General features: G+C 38.8%; 1 pseudogene; it reads left to right on the forward strand.

Annotated features, from left to right (window-relative positions):
• Positions 1 to 16,175: 16,175 nt before the first annotated feature.
• Positions 16,176 to 17,078, forward strand: LOC149172422 (lipase-like; annotated as a pseudogene).
• Positions 17,079 to 17,263: the final 185 nt, after the last annotated feature.

A 17,263-nucleotide genomic window follows, 5' to 3' on the forward strand; every position in this document is an offset into this window, starting at 1 on the left:
TTTCAGAGCTTTTCGCGTGATATTTTTGGAGATATGATATGAGGAATTTGGTCTTTTTGTAGACTCCTGAATTACATTCAAAACAAGTGACCTGGGGAAAATCGTCATAACTTTCTCTCTAAGGATCGGATTGAAATTTTGTAAGAAGGTACAGAAAGAGGACGGACTGTAGTTTCTTGTATGCATTTTTCAGATCCATAGGTCGAAACAGTGACTCGTGGCACGTCGTACAAGTTTGCTCTATTGAACTAGTCTATAAGCAAGTCACTGTGGGAGATTTCGCATAACTCTTCCTTGGAGAAACCAATTTGGGTCAGACTTGTGGCATTGGAAAGAGGACTCAGAAGGCTACTACAGGTCAAAATTTCAGAACTGAATGATCCGAAATTACAGATACATCAGATTCAATATCAGGCTTCTACAAAGTGAAAAAAGGTGTGTAGTTTTTTTTTTTTTTTTTGCATAAGCTTGGTTTGAAGGAATTCAAAGGGCATAGTAAAGTATTATTATCAGTAACTGATGCCCCGAGGAAAGAAAATGAAAACACCTAGTAAGGAACTTGAAAGCTCTAGCATGACTCATGAAGAAGAGGAAGAAATGCTACATGATATATCAAAATTACAAGAACAAGTGCAACAAATGTCACGCTCACAAAAGCTAACAGAGGCTAAGATAAATGGCGTGGAATCTAAGATAAAGGGCATGGAAGCTAATATGGATGATTCGAACACAGATTTGAAGAGAGACATGGCAGATTTGAAGACAGATTTGAAGATAGACATGGACGAATTGAAGATAAATATGAATAAGTTGCTACAAGAAATGGGCACTAAGGATGAAAGGGTACTAAAGGAAACTCATGATGAGAATAAAAGAAATGTTAATCATGATTCCATAGATGCTAATGTTGGATCGAAGACTCACCATATTCCAAAAATCAATATGAGGAAGTTTGATGGCAAGGATCCTGCCACGTGGATATTACAGATGGAGCAATTCTTCGATCTCAATAATGTGCAAAACACACAAAAGGTACATATGGCAACTGTATATTTGGAACCAAATCAATTTGTATGGTATCAATGGCTTTGCTCTCGTAAACAATTTATCACTTGGGCAATTTTTATGGAAGAATTGATAGCACATTATGAGGATACAAAAAGCAACACTTTTTTTAGCCAATTAATAAGTCTCAAACAAAAGGGTTCAGTAATGGAGCACATTGAGGAGTTCCAAAAATTGAACATAAGGGTAAAAGATATTCCAGATGAGCATAGGGTTGATGTGTTCATAGGGTCTTTAAAGGATAATATCCAACATGATGTTCGCCTTTGGGAACCTGATTCATTAGAGAAGGCATTCAGGTTAGCAAGAAAAATGGAAAGCAAAATTATGGCAACCAGGAAGCATACCACTCACAACTATAAAGATGGAAGTGTTGTTGCCCCTAGTATTCCACAACCTATAAGGTTGACACCACAACAATTGGAAGAAAAAAGAGCAAAAGGGCTTTGTTACAGTTGTGATAACAAATACACTAAAGGTCATAAGTGTGCCAAGAAGAAATTATTCTACATAGATTGTGAAGAGGAAGAAGAAAAGGAGCAAGAAAGGTCAAAAGAAGAGGATATACTCCAGGAACAAAGCCTAGATGAAGAACAATTAAATCCGACCATATCTTGTAATGCATTAGCGGGAATTACCACTCCTCAAACCATAAAGATAGAAGGACAAATCAAGAAGAAAAAGGTAATAGTGTTGATTGATTCAGGAAGCACCCACAATTTTATTCATTGTAGGGTAGCAAAAGAATTGAATTGCTTCCTATATCCAGCACCAGAGTATCAAGTGATGATTGCAAATGGAGAAACAATAAATTGCTCTGGAAGGTGCCATAATATCAAGCTATCCATGGGAGAATATGTATTGACTAGCCCAATGCTTTCCATTCCAATGGGAGGTGTTGATGTTGTACTAGGAGTCCAATGGCTACAATCCTTGGGTACAATAGCTTTTAATTTTCAAGAACTTTTCATCAAATTTTCTACGGAAGGAAAGGAAGTTGAATTAAGGGGTATTGCAGGGAAACCAGGAAAGATAATCAGCTCTAATGGTATGACAAAGCTTCTAAAAAAGGAGCAAAGAGGTGTAATTACACAATTATGTTCGCTAGATGTTTCCACATCGGAATCATCTATTTCTCCAGATCTCCAAAAAGTCTTGGACAATCATTCCAGGGTATTTGAGACTCCCAAAGGTCTCCCACCTATGCGTGATCATGATCATGCTATTCATCTGATTCCAGGAAGTGTTCCTCCAAACATCAGGCCATACAGTTATCCCTATGTCCAAAAAAGTGAAATTGAACATATGGTTTCAGAAATGCTAGAGGCTGGTATAATTCAATCGAGTCAAAGTTCTTTCTCTGCTCCAGTAGTGTTGGTGCACAAGAAGGATGGATCATGGCGCATGTGTCCGGATTATAGGGAGCTCAACAAGCTCACTATTAAAGATGAGTTCCCCATTCCTGTCATTGATGAATTACTGGATGAATTGCATGGATCAATTTACTTCACCAAGTTGGATCTTCATTCGGGATATCATCAAATCAGAATGAAGATTGAAGACATTCCGAAAACAACATTTAGAACTCATGAGGGTCATTATGAATTTTTGGTCATGCCTTTTGGCCTTACCAATGCACCTTCAACATTTCAAGGTTTGATGAATTCAATTTTCAAACCATTCCTTAGAAAATTTGTGTTAGTATTTTTTGATGATATACTAATCTATAGCAAGTCTTGGAAGGATCATGTTGAACATGTTGACAGGGTGCTACAACTATTGGAGGAGAACCAATTATATGCAAAAAGATCCAAATGTTTCTTTGGAGTCGAGGAGGTGGAATATTTGGGTCATATTGTATCTCATGAAGGAGTTAAGGTAGACCCTAGCAAAATTAAAGCCATTAAGGAATGGAAAATCCCCACATCTATAAAGCATATGCGGGGATTTCTTGGGTTGACAGGGTATTATCACAAGTTTGTTAAGAATTATGGGAGAATAGCAGCACCTCTAACAACATTATTGAAGAAAGATGCATTTTCATGGACTCCGGAAGCAACAAAGGCCTTTGAACATCTTAAAGAGGCAATGTGCCAAGCACCGGTCTTAGCTACACCGGACTTCAAAAAAACCTTTATTGTGGAATGTGATGCTTCAGGAAATGGAATTGGTGCTGTTCTAATGCAAGATGAAAGACCCATTGCTTTTGAAAGTCGTCCAATCAAGGGAAAGTTTTTAAGCAAAGCTATTTATGAAAAGGAAATGTTGGCAATACTCCATGCACTTAAGAAATGGCGACCCTACCTAATGGGAAGACACTTCAAAGTAAAAACGGATCATGATAGCCTTAAATACTTTTTAGAACAAAGATTATCCTCTAAAGAGCAACAGAAGTGGGTCACAAAGATGTTGGGTTATGACTTTGAAATCATCTACAAAAAAGAGAAGCAAAATGTGGTGGCAGATGCACTCTCAAGAAAGGATGAGGATGTGGAAGCATTGTTGTGTGCCATTTCTATTATCCAACCAGATTGGATAAATGAAGCAAGGGAGGAATGGAAGAATGACGAAGAAGTTTGGGCACTTATTCGAAAGCTACAACAAGATTCCAGTACGTCTGATACATTTAGCTGGCAAAATGATTCGTTATGGTACAAAGATCGCTTATACCTCTGTAAGAATTCCCAGCTAAAACAAAAGATTCTTATGGAATTGCACACTTCTCCCTTAGGAGGGCACTCAGGATTTTTAAAAACTTACCACGGGGTTAAGAAGGAATTTTTTTGGGATGGCCTTAAATCAGATATTCAAAAGTTTGTGGCAGAATGTTTGGTTTGCCAACAAAATAAAGTTGAAACAATTAAGACACCGGGTCTACTACAACCTTTATCCATTCCAAGCCAACATCTGAGGGAAAAAGTGTCATCATGGTGGTAGTTGATAGACTTACCAAGTATGCACACTTTTGTGCATTATCACATCCATTTAAAGCCAGTACAGTTTCTACTGCATTTATGGAAACAATTCAAAAGCTACATGGAAACCCAAAGATTATTGTAAGTGACAGAGATCCCATTTTCACTGGAAATTTTTTGACAGAATTATTTTCTTCTCTTGGTACTCAGTTAGCTCATAGCTCGTCTTATCATCCTCAATCTGATGGGAAAACTGAGATAGTAAACAAATGTTTGGAAGGATATCTTCGTTGCTTTGTATCTGATAAACAGACACAATGGGTCAAATGGTTGCCTCTGGCTAAATGGTGGTACAACAGTTCCTTCCATACAAGAACAAAAATGACCCCATTTATGGCACTTTATGGGTATCAACCACCATCTATCACATCATATTTAAGAGAAAATTCTAAGGTTCAGGCAGTGGAACATCACATCGAACATCAACAACAAGTCCTCCAACCCTTAAAGGATAACCTCGTGTTGGCACAAAATAGAATGAAACAACAGGCAGATCAACATCGCAGTGAAAGAAGTTTTGATGTAGGTGATTGGGTATTCCTACGGCTACAACCATATAAGCAAATGTCCCTCAAGCAAGCTAAGAAGGATAATAAATTATCACCAAAGTATTATGGTCCGTACAAGGTGTTGCAGAAGATTGGTACTACGACATACAAATTGGAGCTTCCTGCGGCTTCTCGATTGCACCCAGTTTTCCATGTTTCATGTTTAAAGAAGGTTATAGGTGACAAGCTCCCAGTTCAAACAATATTGCCAGAACTTGACGAGGAAGGAAAAATTATATTGGAACCGGAAGCAGTCACAGAAACAAGAACTCGACAGCTACGAAATCGATCAATTTCAGAGTATCTTATCAAGTGGAAGAACTTATCCGCTGAAGATTCCACATGGGAGGATGAGAATTTTATGCAGAAGTATCCAGAACTATTCAAACGTTGAGGACAACACTTTTTTGAAGGATAGGGGCATGTTGGGTCCCTATAATACTAGTGATTACCCCATTACTATTGTAGTTATACCCCTTATTTATATTGTTGTGCCCCTATTACCCCCATATTTTTATTTCTGTGCCCCATAGAATCCCTCTATTGTTATTTTTGTGGTTTTATATTATTGTTGTTAGGTCGGCTGGATTATATTGTGACTCCTTAGACTCCTATATATAGAAAGGAGGTTTTGTCATTTGAATCATCCAAGAATTGTTCATTTATGTAATATAAAGGAGGTTGCCCCCTCGAAGAGGCTGAATTCTAAGGCGTTGATCTATCTTTTCTATCTTTTCTTGAGCTGGTTTCATAACAGTCTCATTGAACAAAAAGGAAGGAAATGTATCCTTTGGAAATGGATCTGCCAAAATTGTTGGAAAAGGAACTGTTACTCTTATTAATGGAAAAGGAAAAGCTCAAAATTCTTTGCAAGTAAACGGGCTCAAACACAAACTCCTAAGTGTTAGCCAAAATTGTGATCAAGGACAAAATGTTGTCTTTAGCACCAAAGACTGTGAAATAAGGAACTCTTCCTCAGGGGAACTTGTGGCGAAAGGGGTTAGAACACCAGACAACATCTATATTCCGAATAAGATTCAAGAAGATAAATGCTACTTAAGTCAAACAGATGAATATTGGTTGTGGCACAAGCGACTTGGACATACAAGCTTCGATAAATTGATCAATATCAGCGAGACTAAAGCAGAATGAGACATTCCAAAGTTATTCAAACCAAATCAAGGATGACCCATGTCAACATGGAAAGCAAACTATAACAAGTCACAAGACCAAGGAGTTTTCTACATCAAAGCCTTCGGAGATCATTCATGCTAATTTATGTGGATCAACTAGAACTCCGGCACTCCAAGGAGGAAGGTACTTTGCTATATTCTTTGATGACTATACTAGAATGATGTGGGTATATTTTATAAAATATAAATCTGAAGCATTTTAGTGTTTTAAGAATCTTAAAGCTCTTGTGGAAAATGAAAAGGACTCTAAGATTAAGTGTCTCAAAACAGGTAGAGGGGGAGAATTCACATCAAAAGAATTTGATGAATTATGTAAAATACATGGAATTAAAAGAGAACTCTCTGCTGCCAGAACACTAAAGCAAAATGGGGTAATTGAAAGAAGAAACCGAACAGTTCACGAAATGGAAAGAACAATGTTAATAACAGCTAACTTGCAGACAAAATTATGGAAAGAAGCAGTCAGGACAATTGTCTATACATTGAATCGAACTCAATTGAGACCAAATAATGAAAAGACTCCTTATGAATTATGGAAAGGAAGACATGCATCAGTAAAATACTTCAAGATTTTTGGAATAAAGTGCTTTCATAAAAATCAATGATGACTCACTAGGAAAATTTGATTCACGGGTTCACGAAGGGATCTTTCTTGGATATTCTATAAGAAGCATAGCCTACAAGTGCTATAATAACCAACTACAGAAAATAGTGGAAAGCATTGATGTAAAAATTGATGAAGACCTTCCAGAAAAAGAAATTGAAAAACATGAAGTTGATGCTCTCATTGAAGAAGAAGAACCTGAAAAAGAAGAAAAAGACCAATGAAAAACCAAGGAAAAAGAACCATCTCAAACCCCTTCAAAGATGAAATTTCTCCAAAAATATCACCTAGAAGAGCAGATTATTGGGAATATGGATGAAGGGATGCAAACCCGAAGAAGGATGACTAGTACACCAAAGAAGAATGATGTTGCTCTTCTATCCATGATAGAACCAGAAACATTTACTCAAGCAAGTAAGGATCCTCATTGGGTAAAAGCCATGGAAGAAGAAATGTCTCAAATTGAGAAGAATGAGACATGGGAGCTAGTACCTCGTCCAAAGGACAAAAACATAATAGGAACCAAATGGGTATTCAAAACAAAAATGAATGAAGATGGACAAATCATCAAAAACAAGGCAAGGCTTGTTTGTAAAGGTTATTCACAAATTGAAGGAATTGACTTTGAAGAAACATTTGCACCAGTAGCTCATGTGGAAGCTATCAGGATGTTCTTAGCATTTGCTTGCTCAAAAGGATTCAAAATCTATCAAATGGATGTAAAATCAGAATTTCTGAATGGGGAACTCAAGAAAGAAGTCTACATGGAGCAACCATAAGGGTTTAATCTAACATAAGGAAAATACTTTGTTTGTAAGTTGAAAAAGGCATTATATGAGTTGAAACAAGCTCCTAGAGCTTGGTACACAAGATTGGATCACTGTCTACAACAACAAGGCTTCAAGAAGGGGGTGGCATGAAGTAATCTCTACATAAAGACGGATGAGGATAAGTCACTAGTCACACTTGTTTATGTTGGTGATCTGATTTTTGCTAGTAATACTGATGAGATGAGCCATAAGTTTTCTCAAAATATGTCAAAAGAGTTCGAGATGTCAATGATAGGAGATTTATCTTACTTCCTTGGACTACAAGTATTTCAAACCACAATAGGAATGTTCAAATCTCAAGCCAAATATCTTAAAGACATGCTTAAAAGATATGGAATGTGATGCAGGAGCATCCAGCACCTTTAGTCAAAGGGAGGAATCAAAGCAGAAAAAGAAAGCCGACATGGACCAGGGGAGAAAAACAGGGAAAAATCTGTTTTAAAATAGATTTAAAGATGGGAAAAGATGGATAAAAGTCTCTCGAAGACTTGTTATTATTATATTCTACCATATGCATGCATTATAGAGCTTTAGGGCTTTTGTTGGAGCAAATAAAGGAAGGGATGTGATCAGATCCTTCATAGTGATATGATCCAACAATATTTTCCATATATATGTGTGTGTGTGTGTGTTGAACCTGCGTGTTCAAGTGTTAAGAGGGGAGACAGAATAATATAGAATAGAATTTGTGAAATCAGAGATAGGTGCGATGTAGTCGAAAGGAGGCTTTGTGCTAAGGCTGAAATGCCTTAGAATTGTAACCGTGTTGTGTTATTTATAATAGAAATGTGTTCTATGGATTTTCTTTGTGTCTGCGTATTATGTCTCTTCTCGATTCTGTTGTATATATATGTGCGAGGGCTTAAAAATCCCAATTTTGAGTGTGTTGATTGACCATCAGGCGTGATGGCGATCCAATAGAATATTGTTATATGTTATGTCATGTGTGAAGACAGATCTAGCGAAGAGCTTCATTTAACGCAAAGTCCATCAAAATGGCGACAATACATAGGAGTCGTTTGATCTTGTGGATCAACGGTCCAGACACTTTATCGCATCGGCGACAGAACTCATTTCCAAAGGGCCAGATCCCAGATTTCAAGGAGTGTTGATGAGTGACCACCAATGATACAAGGATCGTTGGATCGAAAGAGGATCAACGACGGAGGTGTGATTGGCGATTGCACTTGACGGAGGTCAAGGGACGACGGATTTGAATAGTCGATAAGTGATATGCCAGCTGCTATATTGGCGATAAGTCGACCGACGATCGGAAGGATCGGAGGTGTCGATAGTCGGCGGCATCGGAACAACACTGAGGGAAGGCGATAAGAATCGGACTCACCGATAGTTATGAATGTCGGTAAATAAGATTTTAGATCTGCCTTATATGTGCTCGAGTGGATTTCCTGTGTATTCTTTGTATTGTGTAAACTGTTGCAGCCGAAGGGTTAAGGCTTAATGCCGATATGTGTAATGCTCCCGATAGATGTGAAAACGTCGATAGTGTGGTGGCTCCGATTTTAATGTAACTCCATGATTTTAAGGCTTAAAAGCCTAGAGAATGCTTCCGATAGGCTTTGTGGGCCATAACCCACAGGCCCCAAGCTCGATTATTTAAAGGAGAGGGATTTTGATTAACTCCCAAAATCTCATTCCCGTCATTTGGTATCAAAGCAGAAGAAGACTCTGTGTACAAGAGAAGGGAAAGGATTCCAGAGAGAAAGAAGAAGGGGCAGGAGGTACAGTTGATAGAGCTGAAGAGTTATGGTCTTACTATCGCACAGAGAACGACAGCAGAAGGTGAGAAGATTTGCAGCAGCCTAAGAGCAAGGAGTTCTCAAGAGAAGCTGAGAACAACTTCCAACTGTGGTTGGGTAGAAGTTGTTGAGGCAGCTCCACATTTGCGATTGTGGGTAGATTTGTCTTAGATATAACAATTTAAACAAAATAAGTGTTGGCTAGAATTGTTAGTCATCAAGAGGTTCGAGGAGAGAACCATAGAGCTTTCCAAAAGACCAAGTCCAGAGGAGAGCTTGGTGAGGTAAGTGGCAGCAGGGAGGACTTGCTGTTGCAGAGGTTTGGTTGCAGCTCATAGAAGACCATGAAGGCAGTTCCACTGAAGAAGTGAAGTGGGTAGAATTACTAAGGACAAGGAGAATCCTAGGACCAAGAGGTCATAAATTTTTGTGCCTCGGGAGTCTGATGCAGGAACATCCAACACCCTTAGTCAAAGGGAGGAATACAAAGTGGAAAAAGAAAGCAGACGTGGACCAAGGGAGCAAAACAGGGAAAAATCTGTTTTAAATAGATTTAAAGATGGGAAAAGATGGATAAAAGTGTCTCAAAGACTTGTTATTATTGTATTCTGCCATATGCATGCATTATAGAGATTTAGGGCTTTTGTTGGTGAAAATCAAGGAAGGGATGTGATAAGATCCTTCACAGTGATCCGATCCAACAATATTTTCCATATATATGTGTGTGTGTGTGTTGAACCTGCATATTCAAGTGTTAAGAGGGGAGACAGAGTAATATAGAATAGAATTTGTGAAATCAGAGATAGGTGCGATGTAGTAGAAAGGAGGCTTTGTGCTAAGGCTGAAATGCCTTAAAATTGTAACCCGTGATGTGTTATTTATAATAGATATGTGTTTTATGGATTTTCTTTGTGTTTGCGTAGTATGTCTCTTTTCGATTCTGTTGTATATATATATGTGCAAAGGCTTAAAAATCCCAATTTTGAGTGTGTTGATCGACCATCAAGCGTGATGGCGATCCAATATAATATTGTTAAATGTTATGTCGTGTGTGAAGACAGATCTAGCAGAGAATTGCGTTTAACGTAGAAGTCCATCAAAATGGCGAGAATACACAGGAGTTGTTTGATATTATGGATCAATGGTCCATACCCATTATCGCATCAGTGGTAGAACCATATCACATTGGCAGAACTTGTTTCCAAAGGGCCGTACCCCAGAGTTCAAGGAGTGTCGATGAGCGACCACCGATGAAACAAGGATTGTTGGACCGAAATAGGATGAACGACAGAGGTGTGATCGACGATCGCATTTGACGAAGATTAAGGGACGACGGAGTTGAATAGCTGATAAGCGATATGCCGACAGCTATATCGCCGATAAGCCGATTGGCGATCAGAAGGATCAGAGGTGTCGGCAGTTGGCGACATCGGAACAGCGCTGAGGGAAGGTGATAAGAACCAGACCTACCGATAGTTATGAATGTCGGTGCATAAGATTTGAGATCCACCTTATATGTGCTCGAGCGAATTTCCCGTATATCCTTTGTATTGTGTAAAGTGTTGCGGCCGAAGGGTTAAGGCTTAATGTCGATATGTGTAACGCTCCCGATAGATGTGAAAAGGCCGATAGTGTGGTGGCTCCAATTTTAATGTAAGTCCATCGTTTTAAGGCTTAAAAGCCTAAAGAACGCTTCCGATAGGCTTTGTGGGCCATAACCCATAGGCCCCAAGATCGACTATTTAAAGGAAATGGATTTTGATTAACCCCCAAAATCTCATTCCCATCAGAATGGAATATTGTGCACCCATGAGCACACCTATGACCAGAAATTGTAAATTAAGCAAAGATGATTGACTCCCCTCCAATAAATGCAACTCATTATAGATCAACAATTGGAGTCCTTCTATACTTAACTGCTACGAGACCCGATATTATCCAGGCAGTAGGAATGGTGGGAAGATTTCAATCAGCACCTAGACAATCCCATTGGATGGCTGTAAAAAGAATTCTCAGATACTTGAAAGGAACTCCTGATTTCGACCTTTGGTACCCTAAGATCTCAACTCTGACTGTCACTGCATACACCGATGCTAATTGGGCCAGAAGTGTTGATGATCGAAAAAGTACTAGAGGAAATGTATTCTTTCTGGGAGACTGTTTAGTATCTTGGCTCAACAAAAACCAGACATCCATATCACTATCTACAGGTAAAGCTGAGTATATAGCTACCGCGAATTGTTGTACTCAAATATTATGGATGAAGGAAGCTCTAAAAGATGTCAACATAGGTACAAATCAACCAATTACCATCAATTGTGATAACACAAGTGCGATCAGCCTCAACAAAAATCCAGTGATGCACTCAAAGACCAAACATATGCCAATCAAGTATCATTTCCTTCATGAACAAGTAGCTGAACAAAACATCATCTTGGAATATATCAATACTGAGGAGCAGATAACTGATATTTTCACAAAACTTCTTCCTCGAGAAGCATTTGAACATCTTCGTCAAAAGATGGGGTTTACCAATTTAGCATCACTTAAGTTGATTCATAAAGATGTTGGAGGACAGGGGGAGCAATTCGACAGGGGGAGTCCTTGTGCACTCCTTTGTCACTGATGTCAAAGGGGGAGAGAAGAAGAATATTTCCATCAATGACAAAGGGGGAGATTGTTGATCAAGATTGTCATTAATGGCAATATGAAGCCGAGGAGCTATAAGAGCAGAGCCATCAAAGCAGAGAAGAGATGCAAGTGTAAGAGCGGAAGATTGAGGAGGAGCCATATCGGGAGTATCGCGTGTAATGTATGCCCAGGAAGAACCGAGAGGAAGAATTCATCAAAAGAAGCAAAGAGGAACATATCATAGTAGAGAATATTAGTAGTTATCAGACCAGGAGTGTTATATTGGAGCCGAGGCATGGAGGAGGGCTGTGGAGTCGTATTGGATGGTGTTAAGAGATGAACGGCGAAGATGAGTTTTCGTTCTAGTGGAAAAGGAATTCGAGGGAGTAGAGCTATCGGAAGCCAAAGTAAAAACTATCGGAAGTATCGCATATGCCAAGAGTGAGAGCCATAACGGAGGAGTTAACAGTTAATCTCGTGGTTAAACGATTAAGTGCTTTATTTAAGTGATTGATTAATGCACGTGGTTATATTCCAAAAAGCTGGTTTGTAATAGTGGCAGTGGTTTTCAGGCGGATGCAAAATGGTAAGTGGTATTTAGAGGAGAGCGCCCGATTCCATTCAATGGTTGACACATAGCAACTAGAGGAGAGAGAAAAACCGCTCATTTCGGGTGGGTAACTCTTGTGCAAGTAGTCCACCCGAAATGCATGTAGGCCGTTGGATCTAGTGTAGTTTGATCAACGATAAAGGATCAACAGATGGTTTTGGGTTGATCCGGTTAAGTTGGGACCATTAGATCTGGAGAGAAGAGATCTATGGCGCAACAAGCTTCCGATGGATTGTGTTGATCGAACCGAGTGTTGATCGTCGGATCTAATACAGAAGAAATCGACGGTGCGGAACGAGGACTCTTATTATATCGCGCCCTAATGGTATATCACGTCTGCTGTATCAGAAGTTATGTATCACAGTGTTTAAGGCCTTGTCACGTTAAAACTCTGATTGTGATAATACCGTGGACTCGCTGCTCCATTGTAATACACCCTATTGTAATATCGCGTCTGCCGCGTTGGAAGATATGTATCGCAAGTTATAAAGGGATGGCACACTATAAACTGCGATTGCGATATTGCTGTGGAACCAATGGATTCATTAAAAACATTTTATAATCATATCGCATCCAACAGGGGAATCGACAATCGGCCATCAGCTGTACTATGGGCACGACTTATAAAGACCTCCATAATGTTGCGATTACGATTGTGGGTTTAAAGGAATAACTCCAACTGTTCATGAATGTTGCGATTGTCGTAAAGAACAAGTCTATTGTTTGAATAATAATAAAGATGGCCTCTCTTCCTAATTAATGTGTCCTGTGAGTATTGGTGAATTCGAAGAGATAGAGGAAGCCGAAGAGTGAGTGCAGGGGAAGTTGAAAGATCAAGCGAGCGTTGAGGAAGCCAAAGCTCAAGCGAGCAAGGAGGAAGCCAAAGGTCAGGTGTATCAGGCATATAAAATAGAGAACAAGGAAAGTTTAATGTTGTTGGCGAATTGTAGGAAAAAAAAAGGGAGCCGAATTTCTGGCAGAAGTGGAAGGAACAGGAGGACAGAAGTAAGTAATAGGTCCAGAAGGGTTGGGAGTAGAGAATTACAACCAAACAGATCCAGATAGTTACAACAGAGGGTTGGAGCCCTTGAGGTTGGTGCCTCAGAACTAAAAGGATTGGTGTTCTGGGAGTTGGTGCTCCTAAATTCAAGGTTGGTGCCTTGACAAGACAGAGTTGGTGCTCTGGAGGTTGGAGCCTCACAAAGAGTCCAAGTTGGTGCTTGGAAACTGATTGAAACCATATATATATATATATATATATATATATATATATATATATATATATATATATATATATATAAATATATATTCTATTATATATTTCTGTGATCACATGTTTTTAAAGCATATAATAATATTGGAAATATTGATTCACCCCACCCTTTCTGTATTTCCAACAATTGAAATCAGAGCACTCTTCATTCAGCCTATTGCTTGAGAAGGATTCTTAGTATGCCTAACAGTTGAGGGATTCTTCTTTGAGAAATGGTTCTGGAAGAGAATGTCCTACACTTAATGTCCTTTGAACCTGAAGTTAATTCCTCTTAAGTTTGGCATACAAAGCTCCTTCCACTCCAACAAATCAAATGAGAGGAAAGTCTACGTTGCAAATGCAAAAGCCTTAAACTCCATCACTAGTGGAATCACTGATTCTGAATTTACAAAAGTCATGAATTGTAACTCTGCCAAAGAAGTATGGGATAAGCTAATTAGCTTATACGATGGGGACTCCAAAGTCAAGAAGGCAAAGATTCAAACTCATAGAAGGAAATTTGAAAGTCTGAAAATGGATGATGAAGAAGATATTGCATCATACTTTCTCTGAGTAGCTGAAGTGGTCAACTCTCTTAAAGGATTGGAAGAAAACATTGAAGAAAGCACCATTGTTAAAAAGGTCTCTCTCCCAGAGATCTCCAAAGAAGTGCCATTAAGAAATTAAGGATCTAATACTCTCAAGATGGATGAACTCCATGAATCCTCAGCATGAGATGAGAAAAGATTTCCCAAGTTCCAAAGATGCATTATTCAAGGCCTCCAAATCAAAAAGAAAGAAAGGAATGTCAGTAGTGATGACTCCGATGTTGAATCCGAATTGGTACAATTTTTATGAAGGCTAAAGAAAGGATCTAAGCTAAAAGGTAAATACCTTCTTATTTGTTTCAAGTGTGGAAAAATAGGTCATTATGCTGCAAAATGTCCTCATAAGCATGATAGTGATGATGAAGAAAATTCTAAAAGGATGGTATACAAAAAGAAAGGGTTCAATAAGAAGAATTTCCCCTCTAAGCAAGATGAGTCTGATGAAGATGAATTTGTAGTCATCAAAAAGAAATCAAATAACTAGTTCCCTCACCAAAAAGGAGGTAATGAAGAATCATATGAAGAAAATGACCATGTTGGAATCCAAGAAGTATTATTCATGGCATTCACAAATGATGATGACTCAAAGCTAGATGGAAATGTAGAAGAATAGTTAATAAGTGCCATTGAATAAAATGAGAAATTACGGAATAAAATCATTTCTCTCAAGGTAGAAAACGAGGAAACAAAAAGAAGGGAAGATCTCTTGAAAAATGAGCTAAAAGAAAAGAAGAAGCTTGCGAAGAATGGAAAGCCGAAATAGTATCTCTGAGGAAGGAATTGGAGCAAGTTAAAAAGGGTTGGAAAAACTCTCAAATATACACTATCCTAAATAATCAAAAACCTAAACATGACAAATCTGGAATAGGTTTTAAAGGAGAATCATCAAGTACTAAGAATAATGCGAAAAGCTATGCCGATGTACTTTCCAACAACCCAAAAGTAGAAAGATTATTTCATCAAAGGCTATCCCAGATCCAAAGAATGAAGAGAGAGTAACTCCAAGGAAGAATGTTGATTCAAATGATGGCTATTACAACAGGTACAAAACTATTTTTTTTGGGGATTGTTTCCATTGTAAAAATTTTGGTCATCAAGCTAGACATTGCATGGCTCGTAAGAATGACACACCAAAACTGAAGGATCAAATAAACAAACCATATGGCCCCAAAGGGCAAGGACAAATCAAGACCTACAATTCCTTTGATCCTTTGGCCAAATTTAATCTGATTTGCTCATTACGTAATAATAATGGACACAATGAACAAAATTTCCCACTCAAAAGAGGAAAAGCAAGAAGTAAGAATCTAAACATGGATAAATGTGGCCTAGCTCTATGTGCTCAAAATAATGAAAATTGTTGGTTTGTGGATAGTGGGTGCTCCAGACACATGACAGGGGACAAAGGGAAGTTTGTCTCATTGAACAAAAAGGAAGGAAATGTATCCTTTGGAAGTGGATCTGCCAAAATTGTTGGAAAAGGAACTGTTACTCTTATTAATGGAAAAGGAAAAGCTCAAAATGCTTTGCTAGTAAACACGCTCAAACACAACCTCATGAGTGTTAGCCAAAACTGTGATGAAGGACATAACCTTGTCTTTAGCACCAAAGACTGTGAAATAAGGAACTCTTCCTCAGGGGAACCTGTGGCGAAAGGGGTTAGAACACCAAACAACATCTATATTCTGAATAAGATTCAAGAAGATAAATGCTACTTAAGTCAAACAGATGAAAGTCGGTTGTGGCACAAGCGACTTGGACATACAAGCTGTTATCACTCAAGAAAAAATTTTAAATTTTTTACATCAGTTCAATGGTTTGTCAAAGGCACATAAATACTTTCTATCAGTTTCGCAGCGCAGCTCGGTTTAGGTGATTTCGTAGCGGAAAACAATGAGTTTGCACTAACTGCGCTACGAAATGGGAAATTCGTGCTGATCCATAGCACATCTCATCCCAGCTGTCATAGTTCTGCGAGAATTTTACGGGAATAGCATGTGTAAGGTCTTGCATGACGGTCACAATATGTTCTTCCTGCTTATGTGTAAGGAATGGAAATAAGTTGCCTTCTGTATCACTCATGTTCCAAGTTGGCGGTAATGCAACATATCATAATATGGGTGCTTGCAAAGAGATGGTTGACAGTTGTACAAGCAAAAGTTGCGGTGGTCTATGATTCATTCTTGGCGGTGGGAAAATCTCAAAATTTTCATTCTGTTGGTTCTAATCTCAAAATTTTCATTCTGTTGGTTCTGTGCAGCCCTATACTTTGTGCAGGAAGAGATTTGAGGACAGGGATTCTGGTTCCCAAACGTCATGGACACATCTATAATCGCACGGTTGCCAAGATTCTTGCAGAATATACATCTACGGTGTATATGAGTGACCTGAATGCTCTTATCTCTTGGACTTGTTCGAGATGCAGTGGTTCGACAAAGAACTTCCAGCTGATAGAACTCATAGTGGATGTAGAACATTGCTTTCAGGCATTTGTGGGTGTAGCAGAAGACCTTGGGGCCATTATCATTGCATTTAGGGGTACACAAGAGAACAGCATTCGGAACTGGGTAGAAGATTTGCTTTTCAAGCAGCTTGATCTTAATTACCCTGGCATGTCTGGTTCAATGGTACATCAAGGATTTTATTCTGCCTACCATAATACAACATCGCGTCCGAGGATTTTAGAAGCGGTAGAGAAAATCCAGAAGAGGAATAATGCACTATCCATTATGATTACAGGGCATTAAATGGGTGGAGCTATGGCTTCCTTTTGCGCACTTGATCTTACGGTAAACTATGGAGCAAAGGGTGTCCAAGTTGTGACCTTTGGGCAGCCTCGTATTGGAAATTCGGTGTTTGCTGATTTTGATAATACATTTGTATCAAAACATATACGTGTCTCTCATGCCCATGATATTGTTCCACATTTGCCTCCTCAGCTTACCAAGTTGCAACATCATGCAGAGCAGATTTCCACGACTGTAAAAGGTGTAGCTATGTGACACCTAAAAGTGAAGGATATGAAATCTGAAGTAATAGACAGTAATCCATACAGTAGACTCATGGCATTAAAGCGAATGGGTATTGTGAACAACTATGAGCGGACTCTATAAGGATATCCATAAACCGGTTCCAGATGAAGTTTGCAGGGCTTTAAAGAAGAAACGAAAATCTTTCTCTGGGCTGT

This window comes from Pinus tabuliformis, chromosome 4_2, assembly GCF_031772625.1.
Source record: "Pinus tabuliformis cultivar Carrire ecotype Pingquan chromosome 4_2, CPIR1, whole genome shotgun sequence".
Classification (NCBI taxonomy): Eukaryota; Viridiplantae; Streptophyta; class Pinopsida; order Pinales; family Pinaceae; genus Pinus; species Pinus tabuliformis.